A 17,528-nucleotide genomic window follows, 5' to 3' on the forward strand; every position below is an offset into this window, starting at 1 on the left:
GTCTCTTTAGTGTATCTTCACTCCATAGCCCACATTCTAGTCTGTCTCTTATGATGTCATTTAGAACACCATTCAGTCAACAGTCTCTTTAGTGTATCTTCACTCCGTAGCCCACATTCTAGTCTGTCTCTTATGATGTCATTTAGAACACCATTCAGTCAACAGTCTCTTTAGTGTATCTTCACTCCGTAGCCCACATTCTAGTCTGTCTCTTATGATGTCATTTAGAACACCATTCAGTCAACAGTCTCTTTAGTGTATCTTCACTCCGTAGCCCACATTCTAGTCTGTCTCTTATGATGTCATTTAGAACACCATTCAGTCAACAGTCTCTTTAGTGTATCTTCACTCTGTAGCCCACATTCTAGTCTGTCTCTTATGATGTCATTTACAACACCATTCAGTCAACAGTCTCTTTAGTGTATCTTCACTCCTTAGCCCACATTCTAGTCTGTCTCTTATGATGTCATTTAGAACACCATTCAACTCACAGTGTTCTGATCGTTTCTTTAATGCAGCAGCAAACATTGGTACTGATTCTCCCTCTTCCTGATGTCTCCTGTGGAACCTGACCCTTTCAGCATTAACTAGTGGTTCTGGTGAATAATGTCCTTTAAGTATCTTCACAATATCCCCATACGTCTTATTACCTGTTCTGTCTGGATGTAACAGGCTGCCTAGTAAATTACATGTCTTTGGCCACATTACACTAAAAACTGTAGGTACAATGTTGTCCTCATCAATGTTATTTACAAGAACAAAATATTCAAACCATTCTGTATATGAGCTACACTGCTCAATACTTTTATCAAACTGTCCAATGGTTCCAACAATTCCAGACATTTTTCATTTCTCAATAGGATCCTGATTGTCATTCACTTCAGTATTGTGTCCTCAACCACAGCAATATGTTCCTCAGTCACGTGATCTTCCTTCACTTCAGTATTGTCCTCAACCACAGCAATATGTTCCTCAGTCACGTGATCTTCCTTCACTTCAGTATTGTCCTCAACCACAGCAATATGTTCCTCAGTCACGTGATCTTCATTCACTTCAGTATTGTCCTCAACCACAGCAATATGTTCCTCAGTCACGTGATCTTCATTCACTTCAGTATTGTCCTCAACCACAGCAATATGTTCCTCAGTCACGTGATCTTCATTCACTTCGCTCATTTAGCAGTTTTTAATTCCAAAGTTCGTCTTCACAGTTGAATAAATGTCCTTTCCTTTAATCAATGTACATTCCCACCTTTTTAATCAAGATGTTTCCCTACTCCGACATCCGTCTCGAGTCCTTTTCTGCCATCCATGACAATGCTAACTCTCTCTCTCTTAGCTAGCTCAACTCTGCAATTGCCTCTGCTAGCAATATACTGTGCTCTAACATTAGCCTAGACTGTACCACAGCAAATAACCGTTTTAAACAGTTGTAAAAACCAACTTCTTCCAGACAGAATAGTTCCTGTAGATTCAGACTTACTCATCGCCAATCTTTGGTTATGTTTTGTGGGTTTCATTACCTCATCTGTATAACAATTCAATAATGATGAGACTGGAGACAGGAATCAGTTCAACCATTTATCTGGAACGTGATCATCTCAACACATACAAACCCCCATGATGCTCTGCGGCACAACCCCAATATACAACAAACACATCATACATAAGTAAATGGACAGTAAGCAAAACTCAGAGGACATTAAATGTTTAGTTCTAGAAAGTAGGGCCATGGGACGGGGTCAGAAAGGTCAGTATGTTTGATAGCTGGTTACAGAGGTGCCATAACAAGCTTAAGGTCCATTATAACACAGTGAAGTAGGGCCATGGGACGGGGTCAGAAAGGTCAGTATGTTTCATAGCTGGTTACAGAGGTGCCATAACAAGCTTAAGGTCCATTATAACACAGTGAAATAGGGCCATGGGACGGGGTCAGAAAGGTCAGTATGTTTGATACCTGGTTACAGAGGTGCCATAACAAGCATAAGGTCCATTATAACACAGTGAAGTAGGGCCATGGGACGGGGTCAGAAAGGTCAGTATGTTTCATACCTGGTTACAGAGGTGCCATAACAAGCATAAGGTCCATTATAACACAGTGAAATAGGGCCATGGGACGGGGTCAGAAAGGTCAGTATGTTTCATAGCTGGTTACAGAGGTGACATAACAAGCATAAGGTCCATTATAACACAGTGAAGTAGGGCCATGGGACGGGGTCAGAAAGGTCAGTATGTTTCATACCTGGTTACAGAGGTGACATAACAAGCATAAGGTCCATTATAACACAGTAGAGGTGGGAGCTAACAGCAGACATGGACAGTGAGACGGTGTGAGAAGGTCCATTATAACACAGTAGAGGTGGGAGCTAACAGCAGACATGGACAGTGAGACGGTGTGAGGAGGTCCATTATAACACAGTAGAGGTGGGAGCTAACAGCAGACATGGACAGTGAGACGGTGTGAGGAGGTCCATTATAACACAGTAGAGGTGGGAGCTAACAGCAGACATGGACAGTGAGACGGTGTGAGGAGGTCCATTATAACACAGTAGAGGTGGGAGCTAACAGCAGACATGGACAGTGAGACGGTGTGAGGAGGTCCATTATAACACAGTAGAGGTGGGAGCTAACAGCAGACATGGACAGTGAGACGGTGAGATGAGAAGGTCCATTATAACACAGTAGAGGTGGGAGCTAACAGCAGACATGGACAGTGAGACGGTGTGAGGAGGTCCATTATAACACAGTAGAGGTGGGAGCTAACAGCAGACATGGACAGTGAGACGGTGTGAGGAGAAGGTCCATTATAACACAGTAGAGGTGGGAGCTAAAAGCAGACATGGACAGTGAGACGGTGTGAGAAGGTCCATTATAACACAGTAGAGGTGGGAGCTAAAAGCAGACATGGACAGTGAGACGGTGTGAGAAGGTCCATTATAACACAGTAGAGGTGGGAGCTAACAGCAGACATGGACAGTGAGACGGTGTGAGGAGAAGGTCCATTATAACACAGTAGAGGTGGGAGCTAAAAGCAGACATGGACAGTGAGACGGTGTGAGAAGGTCCATTATAACACAGTAGAGGTGGGAGCTAAAAGCAGACATGGACAGTGAGACGGTGTGAGAAGGTCCATTATAACACAGTAGAGGTGGGAGCTAACAGCAGACATGGACAGTGAGACGGTGTGAGGAGGTCCATTATAACACAGTAGAGGTGGGAGCTAACAGCAGACATGGACAGTGAGACGGTGTGAGAAAGTCCATTATAACACAGTAGAGGTGGGAGCTAACAGCAGACATGGACAGTGAGACGGTGTGAGAAGGTCCATTATAACACAGTAGAGGTGGGAGCTAACAGCAGACATGGACAGTGAGACGGTGTGAGAAGGTCCATTATAACACAGTAGAGGTGGGAGCTAACAGCAGACATGGACAGTGAGACGGTGTGAGGAGGTCCATTATAACACAGTAGAGGTGGGAGCTAACAGCAGACATGGACAGTGAGACGGTGTGAAGAGAAGGTCCATTATAACACAGTAGAGGTGGGAGCTAAAAGCAGACATGGACAGTGAGACGGTGTGAGAAGGTCCATTATAACACAGTAGAGGTGGGAGCTAACAGCAGACATGGACAGTGAGACGGTGTGAGGAGAAGGTCCATTATAACACAGTAGAGGTGGGAGCTAACAGCAGACATGGACAGTGAGACGGTGTGAGGAGGTCCATTATAACACAGTAGAGGTGGGAGCTAACAGCAGACATGGACAGTGAGACGGTGTGAGGAGAAGGTCCATTATAACACAGTAGAGGTGGGAGCTAAAAGCAGACATGGACAGTGAGACGGTGTGAGAAGGTCCATTATAACACAGTAGAGGTGGGAGCTAACAGCAGACATGGACAGTGAGACGGTGTGAGGAGGTCCATTATAACACAGTAGAGGTGGGAGCTAACAGCAGACATGGACAGTGAGACGGTGTGAGGAGGTCCATTATAACACAGTAGAGGTGGGAGCTAACAGCAGACATGGACAGTGAGACGGTGTGAGGAGGTCCATTATAACACAGTAGAGGTGGGAGCTAACAGCAGACATGGACAGTGAGACGGTGTGAGGAGGTCCATTATAACACAGTAGAGGTGGGAGCTAACAGCAGACATGGACAGTGAGACGGTGAGAGAAGGTCCATTATAACACAGTAGAGGTGGGAGCTAACAGCAGACATGGACAGTGAGACGGTGTGAGGAGAAGGTCCATTATAACACAGTAGAGGTGGGAGCTAACAGCAGACATGGACAGTGAGACGGTGTGAGGAGGTCCATTATAACACAGTAGAGGTGGGAGCTAACAGCAGACATGGACAGTGAGACGGTGTGAGGAGGTCCATTATAACACAGTAGAGGTGGGAGCTAACAGCAGACATGGACAGTGAGACGGTGTGAGGAGGTCCATTATAACACAGTAGAGGTGGGAGCTAACAGCAGACATGGACAGTGAGACGGTGGGAGGAGGTCCATTATAACACAGTAGAGGTGGGAGCTAACAGCAGACATGGACAGTGAGACGGTGAGAGGAGGTCCATTATAACACAGTAGAGGTGGGAGCTAACAGCAGACATGGACAGTGAGACGGTGGGAGGAGGTCAGGGGTTAAACACTAGATCAGGAAGGTAGAAATGACTTCAGAGTGTAACTAACATCATATCAAACATAAAACATGTACAACTGCTCTTTTTATTAACACTGAACAATAAAATAAACCCAACAAGATCTTACTGAGTCACAGTTCACATAAGGACATCAGTCAGTTGAAATACATTCATTAGGCCCTAATCTATGGATTTCACATGACTGGGAACACAGATATGCATCTGTTTGTCAGATACCTAATAAAACAGTAGGAGTGTGGATCAGAAAACCAGTCAGTATCTGGTGTGACCACCATTTGCCTCATGCAGCACGACACATCTCCTTCACATAGAGTTGATCAGGCTGTTGATTGTGGCCTGTGGAATGTTGTCCCACTCCTCTTCAATGGCCGAGCAAAGTTGCTGGATATTGGTGGGAACTGGAACAAGCTGTAGTACACGTCTATCCAGAGCATCCCAAACATGCTCAATGGGTGACATGTCTGGTGAGTACTCAGGCCATGGAGGACTGGGACATTTTCAGCATCCAGGAATTGTGTCCAGATCCTTGTGACATCGGGCCGTTCATTATCATGCTGAAACATGAGGTGTGTGTGTCAGTGTGTGAGTGTCCTGTGTGTGTGTCTAGTGTGTGTTTGTCCAGTGTGTGTGTGTGTGTGTGTGTGTGTGTGTGTGTGTGCCAGTTTGTGTGAGTGTGTGTTCGGTGTCTGTGTGTAGTATTTGTGTCCAGTGTGTGTGTCCAGTGTGTGTGTCTAGTGTGTGTCCAGTGTGTGTGATGGCCAAGTATGTGTGTGTGTCCAGTCTTTGTGTGTGTCTGTGTTTGTGTGTGTGTCTGTGTGTGTGTATGTCTTGTGTGTGTCCAGCGTGTGTGTGTGTACCCATGTCCAGTGTGTGTGTGTGTGTGTCTGTGTCTCCTGACCCCTCCTGTCTCAGCCTCCAGTATTTATGCTGCAGTAGTTTATGTGTCGGGGGTCTAGGGTCAGTTTGTTATATCTGGAGTACTTCTCCTGTCTTATCCGGTGTTCTGTGTGAATTTAAGTATGCTCTCTCTAATTCTCTCCTTCTCTCTTTCTTTCTCTCTCTCGGAGGACCTGAGCCCTAGGACCATGCCTCAGGACTACCTGGCATGATGACTCCTTGCTGTCCCCAGTCCACTTGGCCGTGCTGCTGCTCCAGTTTCAACTGTTCTGCCGGCGGCTATGGAACCCCGACCTGTTCACCGGACGTGCTACCTGTCCCAGACCTGCTGTTTTCAACTCTTTAGAGACAGCAGGAGCGGTAGAGATACTCTTAATGATCGGCTATGAAAAGCCAACTGACATTTTCTCCTGATGTGCTGACCTGTTGCACCCTCGACAACTACTGTGATTATTATTATTTGACCCTGCTGGTCATTTATGAACATTTGAACATCTTGGCCATGTTCTGTTATAATCTCCACCCGGCACAGCCAGAAGAGGACTGGCCACCCCTCATAGCCTGATTCCTCTCTAGGTTTCTTCCTAGGTTTTGGCCTTTCTAGGGAGTTTTTCCTAGCCGCCGTGCTTCTACACCTGCATTGCTTGCTGTTTGGGGTTTTAGGCTGGGTTTCTGTACAGCACTTTGAGATATCAGCTGATGTAAGAAGGGCTATATAAATACATTTGATTTGATTTGATATTGATGGAGGAATAGATTAATGAGGTTGAGGGTGATGACTACAACAACGATGGTGATATTGATGGAGAAGTAGATTAATGAGGCTGAGAGTGATGACTACAACAACGATGGTGATATTGATGGAGGAATAGATTAATGACGCTGAGGGTGATGACTATAACAACGATGGTGATATTGATGGAGGAATAGATGAATGAGGCTGAGGGTGATGACTACAACAACGATGGTGATATTGATGGAGGAATAGATGAATGAGGCTGAGGATGATGACTACAACAACGATGGTGATATTGATGAGGAATAGATGAATGAGGCTGAGGGTGATGACTACAACAACGATGGTGATATTGATGGAGGAATAGATTAATGAGGCTGAGGGTGATGACTACAACAACGATGGTGATATTGATGGAGGAATAGATTAATGAGGCTGAGGGTGATGACTACAACAACGATGGTGATATTGATGGAGGAATAGATGAATGAGGCTGAGGGTGATGACTACAACAACGATGGTGATATTGATGAGGAATAGATGAATGAGGCTGAGGGTGATGACTACAACAACGATGGTGATATTGATGAGGAATAGATGAATGAGGCTGAGGGTGATGACTACAACAACGATGGTGATATTGATGAGGAATAGATTAATGAGGCTGAGGGTGATGACTACAACAACGATGGTGATATTGATGAGGAATAGATGAATGAGGCTGAGGGTGTGTTTTTAACATGTCCATTCTGTTTTAATTGATGTCATTGTATTCCTGCCCTTTGTTTATAATGGTATGTTTTATTGCTGTTTTGGGGTTAATAGAAGCACATTTCTGTTTAGTTGTTAGATGTGATACAGGCCATTGTTGCAGGTCATTTACTATTGATGTCATGGTGAGGAGAACCTGAGTCTGATAAACCCCAAGAGTCTAATGGAATAGACAGGTTTGCTTCCTCCAAAGTATTGTCTTTTCATTGACCTGTTAGTTGTGGAGTTTGTAAATATATTTTATTTAACCTTTATTTAACTAGGCAAGTCAATATAGATTATTGTGTAAATATTGTCATGTGAATATCTAGATCATTATTGTCATCTTTAAATAAATAATAACTTCTGCACCTGATCCTGCCTGAATCCCTCAACATGTAACGGTCCAGAAATGGGTTTAGTAACTAAGGATTGTATCTTTAAGGGTTCAGTATGTAGCCTACAGAGAAACACATTTAGAGATCAAGCCTTGTAGACTCGTCATTTCAGATACATTTACTTTGCTGGAGACTGGAGGCCATGGTGTGGTCACAGTAGCACATTTAATACATCATTATTCTAAACAAACCACAAAGGGGTTAGAACTACAATTCCGGCGCCATTTCCGGTCGCCGCCACTGGACGTGATGCAACGTGAAACAGGGAGTTGTAGTTCTTCTTAAAGAGCAGGTGTATTCAAACCATTACAGTTCCTCAACACTGGACGTGATGCAACGTGAAACAGGGAGTTGTAGTTCTTCTTAAAGCCCAGGTGTAGTCAAACCATTACAGTTCCTCAACACTGGACGTGATGCAACGTGAAACAGGGAGTTGTAGTCCTTCTTAAAGAGCAGGTGTAGTCAAACCATTACAGTTCCTCAACACTGGACGTGATGCAACGTGAAACAGGGAGTTGTAGTCCTTCTTAAAGAGCAGGTGTATTCAAACCATTACAGTTCCTCAACACTGGACGTGATGCAACGTGAAACAGGGAGTTGTAGTTCTTCTTAAAGAGCAGGTGTATTCAAACCATTACAGTTCCTCAACACTGGACGTGATGCAACGTGAAACAGGGAGTTGTAGTTCTTCTTAAAGAGCAGGTGTAGTCAAACCATTACAGTTCCTCAACACTGGACGTGATGCAACGTGAAACAGGGAGTTGTAGTTCTTCTTAAAGAGCAGGTGTATTCAAACCATTACAGTTCCTCAACACTGGACGTGATGCAACGTGAAACAGGGAGTTGTAGTTCTTCTTAAAGAGCAGGTGTAGTCAAACCATTACAGTTCCTCAACACTGGAACATTTTGAATCACATGAAACAGCCCTTAAACATATGACACAATGTTCTCACTACAACTGAGGACTCTGACAGTGGTGTACTTTATTTAATAAATAGGTCTGTAGGCTTTTAGCTGGGGTGTAATATACTCCTCAGTAAACTGGGGAAACAGCTTGATTGTTCTACTAGAGACTTGTAATGAGAAGAATAAGCACATATTTGATTGATCAGAAAGTTTATGTCCACATGCCAAGACAACAGGCTTTGGGCGAGAGCTTAAAACACATCAGTTTTCACTATCTGAACACCTGAAACACTACATGGGCTGGGTTGAATATAACGTTACTCATCATATAGGCCAGGCTACACATATTCATATACAGCACACACAGGCCTACAAGGTGCTGACATTTAAAGGAAATGTTCCTCTTTCGTGGAGACTACATTCACGGTAAACGCTGCATATGTCGGCTTAGTCTGACATTACCTTTAAATTTCTATCTCCTGTCTCAGCTGGGATTCTTTCTGAATTTTCTGATTAATCAATTCTTGTTGCTCCATCATTCTTTCGTTTGAATCACAGCTACGTTTTCGTATATAACGTGGGATTGTTTTAAATAATGTATGTAACAAATAGGCTAAACAACTGACATTGGTACAGAAACCAGAAGAGTTGTGAACTACAAATATGGCGCCATTTTGTAGTTTTCTTCCTAACTCTGACCCTAGCTCAGTTGATCTGCTTTATCAATGGTGCAACATTCAGCCCCTCCAAAATGCCTTAATCCATCTGACTCCCCCCTTACAGTTCCTCAACACTGGACGTGATGCAACGTGAAACAGGGAGTTGTAGTTCTTCTTAAAGAGCAGGTGTTTTCAAACCATTACAGTTCCTCAACACTGGACGTGATGCAACGTGAAACAGGGAGTTGTAGTCCTTCTTAAAGAGCAGGTGTTTTCAAACCATTACAGTTCCTCAACACTGGACGTGATGCAACGTGAAACAGGGAGTTGTAGTATTCAAACCATTTCTGACTCACCCCTCACGCAGATCCACTGACGTCAGAATCACTATTTAAATGTGTCTACAGATTCAATAGTATTTTCATTTCAAAATGCAGTATTCTCATCCATGTTGATGATTCTTTCTCATTAAGAGACATTCACTAAGAGGATATAAGTTGTGCTGCTCTAACATTTTAACACTGAGCCATGTGACTATACAGTAGCCTACATCTATAGTCTACTGTAAAATCAGATGCTGCTTTAGGCTAAATACTATAGTTTTCTGTGTGTTTCAATAGGACAAATGGAAAGAGTTCCTACTGTATTCTAAATGGTGGTGTAGTGTATCTACAATGTGACCTCCCTAAATAATGCACAAGTTACATGTTAACTTCATTCATGAGGAGAGAATGCAGGAGACTAATAAAGCACGTAGAGGACCATTTTGTGGTGCTGAAACATAAAGTGGCAACTGCAGCACAATCAATAGGAGGTGAACAGCACCTGGTGCTGAAAATATAGATAACTTGTTATGCAACAGATGGAGAAAACCTACACCAGTCGAGTAATTCATTTCAACAATAATCTTCATTTTAATGTGATTTTTAAAATAACAAGAGGGCTTAATTGGAGTCTATTTCTTCAGTGAAGGCCCATATAAAATAACTTAACTGGCTGAGCTAGGCTATGTGGCTGAACAGCATCTTCCACAAGAAAGCAAAATGGCCGAATTGAAGAGGGATTTTTTTTCTAGGCCTATTTACAATTGTCCAGAAATGTAGCGTCCTACATTACACTATAATGGAAAGAATAAAAGGAGATGTCTGTATCTGAATGTCTGTATCGGGATAACCTGATCCCGATAACCTGGTCCCGATAACCTGGTCCCGATAACCTGGTCCCGATAACCTGGTCCCGATAACCTGGTCCCGATAAAACTGATCCCGATAAAACTGATCCTGATAACCTTTTCCCGATAACCTTTTCCCGATAACCTTTTCCCGATAACCTGGTCCCGATAACCTGGTCCCGATAACCTGGTCCCGATAACCTGGTCCCGATAACCTGGTCCCGATAACCTGGTCCCGATAAAACTGATCCTGATAACCTGGTCCCGATAACCTGGTCCCGATAACCTGGTCCCGATAACCTGGTCCCGATAACCTGGTCCCGATAACCTGATCCCGATAACCTGATCCCGATAACCTGATCCCGATAACCTGATCCCGATAACCTGATCCTGATAACATGATCCTGATAACCTGGTCCTGATAACCTGGTCCTGATAACCTGATCCTGATAACCTGGTCCTGATAACCTGATAACCTGATAGCCTGGTCCTGATAACCTGGTCCTGATAACCTGGTCCCGATAACCTTGTCCCGATAACCTGATCCTGATAAAACTGACCCTGATAAAACTGATCCTGATAAAACTGATCCTGATAACCTGATCCTGATAACCTGATCCTGATAACCTGATCCTGATAGCCTGATCCTGATAGCCTGATCCTTTAACAACAGAACAAACAGATGGCTCGATGGAATTCAATCAGCTCATTTTGAATTGTGGCCTTATCCAGCGAGGGTACTGTTTTCTTAGCAAGGGAAGAGAATTATCCACCAGGACGGACTGTGAGAATATCACATTAAAACGAAATGATATCGTTGGGCTGCTGTAGTCTTCAAATCTGGTGGAGAAGTTGTCCCTCAGCTGCTTGATGAAATCTTCCAAATCAGCCTGGACCCTCTGCCTGTCGTTTCTTTAGTGTGCTGAAGTGCAGTAGCCTTCCAGAGGACAAGTCCAAATCCAGAAACTCAAGCTTCCTAGTAAAGGCCTCAAGTCCATGACTGTTTTCTGTCTTCCTTGTAACTACAGATTTAACCCGTTTAAGTTGAAGAATATCTCCAAAAAAGCAACTGAGAGGAATTCCTCCATTTCCAGAATATGAAGGTGATCAGCTGCTGCCCTCATTTAACTTTTTCTGACAAAACCCACAACCTGGTCATGCAGCTGACAGAATGGCTCTGGAGCTTTTCCTTTACTCAGCCAGCGCACGTTGTTGTGAAGCAGGAGATCATCCTGGATGGCCTCCTCTGATTCTGTCACCAGCTTGAGGAAAAGACGATGTTGTGTTGCTTGATGTCCCCCTGACAATGGTAATTATGACTTTATCCATCACATCTTTTAGCTCAGCTTTTGGTCTGGCACACAGCACACTCTGATGGATGAGACAATGTAAGCCATGTTTAGTCTGGTACACAGCACACTCTGATGGATGAGACAATGTAGACCATGTTTAGTCTGGTACACAGCACACTCTGATGGATGAGACAATGTAAACCATGTTTAGTCTGACACACAGCACACTCTGATGGATGAGACAATGTAAACCATGTTTAGTCTGGTACACAGCACATTCTGATGGATGAGACAATGTAAACCATGTTTAGTCTGGTACACAGCACATTCTGATGGATGAGACAATGTAAACCATGTTTAGTCTGGTACACAACACACTCTGATGGATGAGACAATGTAAACCATGTTTAGTCTGGTACACAGCACACTCTGATGGATGAGACAATGTAAACCATGTTTAGTCTGGTACACAGCACACTCTGATGGATGAGACAATGTAGACCATGTTTAGTCTGGTACACAGCACACTCTGATGGGTGAGACAATGTAAACCATGTTTAGTCTGGCACACAGCACACTCTGATGGATGAGACAATGTAAACCATGTTTAGTCTGGTACACAGCACACTCTGATGGGTGAGACAATGTAAACCATGTTTAGTCTGGCACACAGCACACTCTGATGGATGAGACAATGTAAACCATGTTTAGTCTGGTACACAGCACACTCTGATGGATGAGACAATGTAAACCATGTTTAGTCTGGTACACAGCACACTCTGATGGATGAGACAATGTAAACCATGTTTAGTCTGACACACAGCACACTCTGATGGATGAGACAATGTAAACCATGTTTAGTCTGGCACACAGCACACTCTGATGGATGAGACAATGTAAACCATGTTTAGTCTGGTACACAGCACACTCTGATGGATGAGACAATGTAAACCATGTTTAGTCTGGCACACAGCACACTCTGATGGATGAGACAATGTAAACCATGTTTAGTCTGGTACACAGCACACTCTGATGGATGAGACAATGTAAACCATGTTTAGTCTGACACACAGCACACTCTGATGGATGAGACAATGTAAACCATGTTTAGTCTGACACACAGCACACTCTGATGGATGAGACAATGTAAACCATGTTTAGTCTGACACACAGCACACTCTGATGGATGAGACAATGTAAACCATGTTTAGTCTGGTACACAACACACTCTGATGGATGAGACAATGTAAACCATGTTTAGTCTGGTACACAGCACACTCTGATGGATGAGACAATGTAAACCATGTTTAGTCTGACACACAGCACACTCTGATGGATGAGACAATGTAAACCATGTTTAGTCTGGTACACAGCACACTCTGATGGATGAGACAATGTAAACCATGTTTAGTCTGACACACTCTGACGGATGAGACAATGTAAACCATGTTTAGTCTGGTACACAGCACACTCTGATGGATGAGACAATGTAAACCATGTTTAGTCTGACACACAGCACACTCTGATGGATGAGACAATGTAAACCATGTTTAGTCTGGTACACAGCACACTCTGATGGATGAGACAATGTAAACCATGTTTAGTCTGGTACACAGCACACTCTGATGGATGAGACAATGTAAACCATGTTTAGTCTGGTACACAGCACACTCTGATGGATGAGACAATGTAAACCATGTTTAGTCTGGTACACAGCACACTCTGATGGATGAGACAATGTAAACCATGTTTAGTCTGACACACTCTGATGGATGAGACAATGTAAACCATGTTTAGTCTGACACACTCTGATGGATGAGACAATGTAAACCATATTTAGTCTGGTACACAGCACACTCTGATGGATGAGACAATGTAAACCATGTTTAGTCTGACACACAGCACACTCTGATGGATGAGACAATGTAAACCATTCATTTGTGGGGTGATCTCCTTCAACCTGCTAACCAGGCCCCTGTGTCTGCCCACCATAGCAGGAGTGTCAAGCCTCTGTCTGGGGCGGGAAGTCCATTGAAAGTATCATGCTTAGATTCATAATGCAGACTGAGATTGAATTATTTGAAAACAGTGATATTTTCATTGCAAACAAGACACACTGGCTTGGCAGTGGAGAAAGATGGTAAGATGAATGCATAGTATGGAGATAGATGGTTAGATGAATGTATATCTCTCTGTCTGTATGGAGATAGATGGTTAGATGAATGTATATCTCTCTGTATGGAGATAGATGGTTAGATGAATGTATATCTCTCTGTCTGTATGGAGATAGATGGTTAGATGAATGTATATCTCTCTGTATGGAGATAGATGGTTAGATGAATGTATATATCTCTGTCTGTATGGAGATAGATGGCTAGATGAATGCATATCTCTCTGTATGGAGATAGATGGTTAGATGAATGCATATCTCTCTGTCTGTTTGGAGATAGATGGTTAGATGAATGCATATCTCTCTGTCTGTATGGAGATAGATGGTTAGATGAATGTATATCTCTCTGTCTGTTTGGAGATAGATGGTTAGATGAATGTATATCTCTCTGTATGGAGATAGATGGTTAGATGAATGTATATATCTCTGTCTGTATGGAGATAGATGGCTAGATGAATGCATATCTCTCTGTATGGAGATAGATGGTTAGATGAATGTATATCTCTCTGTCTGTATGGAGATAGATGGTTAGATGACTGTATATCTCTCTGTCTGTATGGAGATAGATGGTTAGATGAATGTATATCTCTCTGTCTGTATGGAGATAGATGGTTAGATGAATGCATATCTCTCTGTCTGTATGGAGATAGATGGTTAGATGAATGCATATCTCTCTGTCTGTATGGAGATAGATGGTTAGATGAATGCATATCTCTCTGTCCGTTTGGAGATAGATGGTTAGATGAATGTATATCTCTCTGTCTGTATGGAGATAGATGGTTAGATGAATGCATATCTCTCTGTATGGAGATAGATGGTTAGATGAATGCATATCTCTCTGTCTGTATGGAGATAGATGGTTAGATGAATGTATATCTCTCTGTCTGTATGGAGATAGATGGTTAGATGAATGTATATATCTCTGTATGGAGATAGATGGTTAGATGAATGCATATCTCTCTGTCTGTATGGAGATAGATGGTTAGATGAATGTATATCTCTCTGTCTGTATGGAGATAGATGGTTAGATGAATGCATATCTCTCTGTCTGTATGGAGATAGATGGTTAGATGAATGTATATCTCTCTGTATGGAGATAGATGGTTAGATGAATGCATATCTCTCTGTCTGTATGGAGATAGATGGTTAGATGAATGTATATCTCTCTGTCTGTATGGAGATAGATGGTTAGATGAATGTATATATCTCTGTATGGAGATAGATGGTTAGATGAATGCATATCTCTCTGTCTGTATGGAGATAGATGGTTAGATGAATGTATATCTCTCTGTATGGAGATAGATGGTTAGATGAATGCATATCTCTCTGTCTGTATGGAGATAGATGGTTAGATGAATGTATATCTCTCTGTCTGTATGGAGATAGATGGTTAGATGAATGCATATCTCTCTGTCTGTATGGAGATAGATGGTTAGATTAATTAATATCTCTCTGTCTGTATGGAGATAGATGGTTAGATGAATGTATATCTCTCTGTCTGTATGGAGATAGATGGTTAGATGAATGCATATCTCTCTGTCTGTATGGAGATAGATGGTTAGATGAATGTATATCTCTCTGTCTGTATGGAGATAGATGGTTAGATGAATGCATATCTCTCTGTCTGTATGGAGATAGATGGTTAGATGAATGCATATCTCTCTGTCTGTATGGAGATAGATGGTTAGATGAATGCATATCTCTCTGTCTGTATGGAGATAGATGGTTAGATGAATGCATATCTCTCTGTCTGTATGGAGATAGATGGTTAGATGAATGCATATCTCTCTGTATGGAGATAGATGGTTAGATGAATGTATATCTCTCTGTCTGTATGGAGATAGATGGTTAGATGAATGCATATCTCTCTGTATGGAGATAGATGGTTAGATGAATGCATATCTCTCTGTCTGTATGGAGATAGATGGTTAGATGAATGCATATCTCTCTGTCTGTATGGAGATAGATGGTTAGATGAATGTATATCTCTCTCTCTGTATGGAGATAGATGGTTAGATGAATGCATATCTCTCTGTCTGTATGGAGATAGATGGTTAGATGAATGCATATCTCTCTGTCTGTATGGAGATAGATGGTTAGATGAATGCATATCTCTCTGTCCGTTCTTCCCTGAAACTTCGATTTTCTTTATCCACCTTTCTTTTTGCTACTTTTTGAGAGCGACATGTTCTCTTGCTATCTGTCACATCTGCTCCTGCTACGCCCTCTTGTGTTCATCCGGTGTCTTCTTGACCTGCAGCCACTCCCCCAGTACACACTCTCTCTCTCCCTCTCCCTCTCTGTGTGATTGTGTGGTTGGAGACAGGTGTGCTGGAGTCAGAGCAGATCCCCACCAGCTGCAACCCGTTCCATAATCAAGACCTCTACAAATACTCAGTCCTGCCACTTCCACTCTGCCAGATCGTAATCTCTGCTCAGACAGTTTACGCTTCTAGCTATTTATGATTATTCAAGATCCTGTTACCCTGCAGTGCCTGTTTCCCTTTCTGACGCTGTTTATCCTCTCACTGCAGTTTTGCCGCTCTGACTCTGGTCCCTTTCTCCTGTTCCACATCTCACCACCCTGCTACCCTGTTCTGGATTCAGCTCACCATCACTCCCTTGGATTTCCCTCCGGACCTGTTTACCCTGTCTCAACCCAGCTCACTCCAACTTAAGCATCCACATCTGGTTTCCTACAACCCACCCGAGCTTCCTCTGGCCTGCACTCCATCTCTCCCTGTTTGGCAATACATATTTTGGTTTATTGATCCAGTTTCCTGGTCTGAGTCTGCTCTTGGGTTCCCCTGTGCTGCTCCTCCTAACACTATCAGTTTCCTGGTCTGAGTCTGCTCTTGGATTCCCCTGTGCTGCTCCAACTAACACTATCAGTTTACTGGTCTGAGTCTGCTCTTGGATTCCCCTCCTCCTAACACTATCAGTTTCCTGGTCTGAGTCTGTTCTTGGGTTCCCCTGTGCTGCTCCACCTAACACTATCAGTTTCCTGGTCTGAGTCTGCTCTTGGGTTCCCCTGTGCTGCTCCACCTAACACTATCAGTTTCCTGGTCTGAGTCTGCTCTTGGGTTCCCCTGTGCTGATCCAACTAACATTATCAGTTTCCTGGTCTGAGTCTGCTCTTGGGTTCCCCTGTGCTGCTCCACCTAACACTATCAGTTTCCTGGTCTGAGTCTGCTCTTGGGTTCCCCTGTGCTGCTCCTCCTAACACTATCAGTTTCCTGGTCTGAGTCTGCTCTTGGGTTCCCCTCCTCCTAACACTATCAGTTTCCTGGTCTGAGTCTGCTCTTGGGTTCCCCTGTGCTGCTCCACCTAACACTATCAGTTTCCTGGTCTGAGTCTGCTCTTGGGTTCCCCTGTGCTGCTCCACCTAACACTATCAGTTTCCTGGTCTGAGTCTGCTCTTGGGTTCCCCGTGCCGCTCCACATAACACTATCAGTTTCCTGGTCTGAGTCTGCTCTTGGGTTCCCCTGTGCTGCTCCACCTAACACTATCAGTTTCCTGGTCTGAGTCTGCTCTTGGGTTCACCTGCGCTGCTCCACCTAACACTATCAGTTTCCTGGTCTGAGTCTACTCTTGGGTTCCCCTGTGCTGCTCCACCTAACACTATCAGTTTCCTGGTCTGAGTCTGCTCTTGGGTTCCCCTCCACCTAACACTATCAGTTTCCTGGTCTGAGTCTGCTCTTGGGTTCCCCTGTGCTGCTCCACCTAACACTATCAGTTTCCTGGTCTGAGTCTGCTCTTGGGTTCCCCTGTGCCTCTCCACCTAACACTATCAGTTCCCTGGTCTGAGTCTGCTCTTGGGTTCCCCTGTGCTGCTCCACCTAACACTATCAGTTTCCTGGTCTGAGTCTGCTCTTGGGTTCCCCTGT

The sequence above is a fragment of the Salvelinus alpinus genome, chromosome 1 (genome assembly GCF_045679555.1).
Source record: "Salvelinus alpinus chromosome 1, SLU_Salpinus.1, whole genome shotgun sequence".
Classification (NCBI taxonomy): domain Eukaryota; kingdom Metazoa; phylum Chordata; class Actinopteri; order Salmoniformes; family Salmonidae; genus Salvelinus; species Salvelinus alpinus.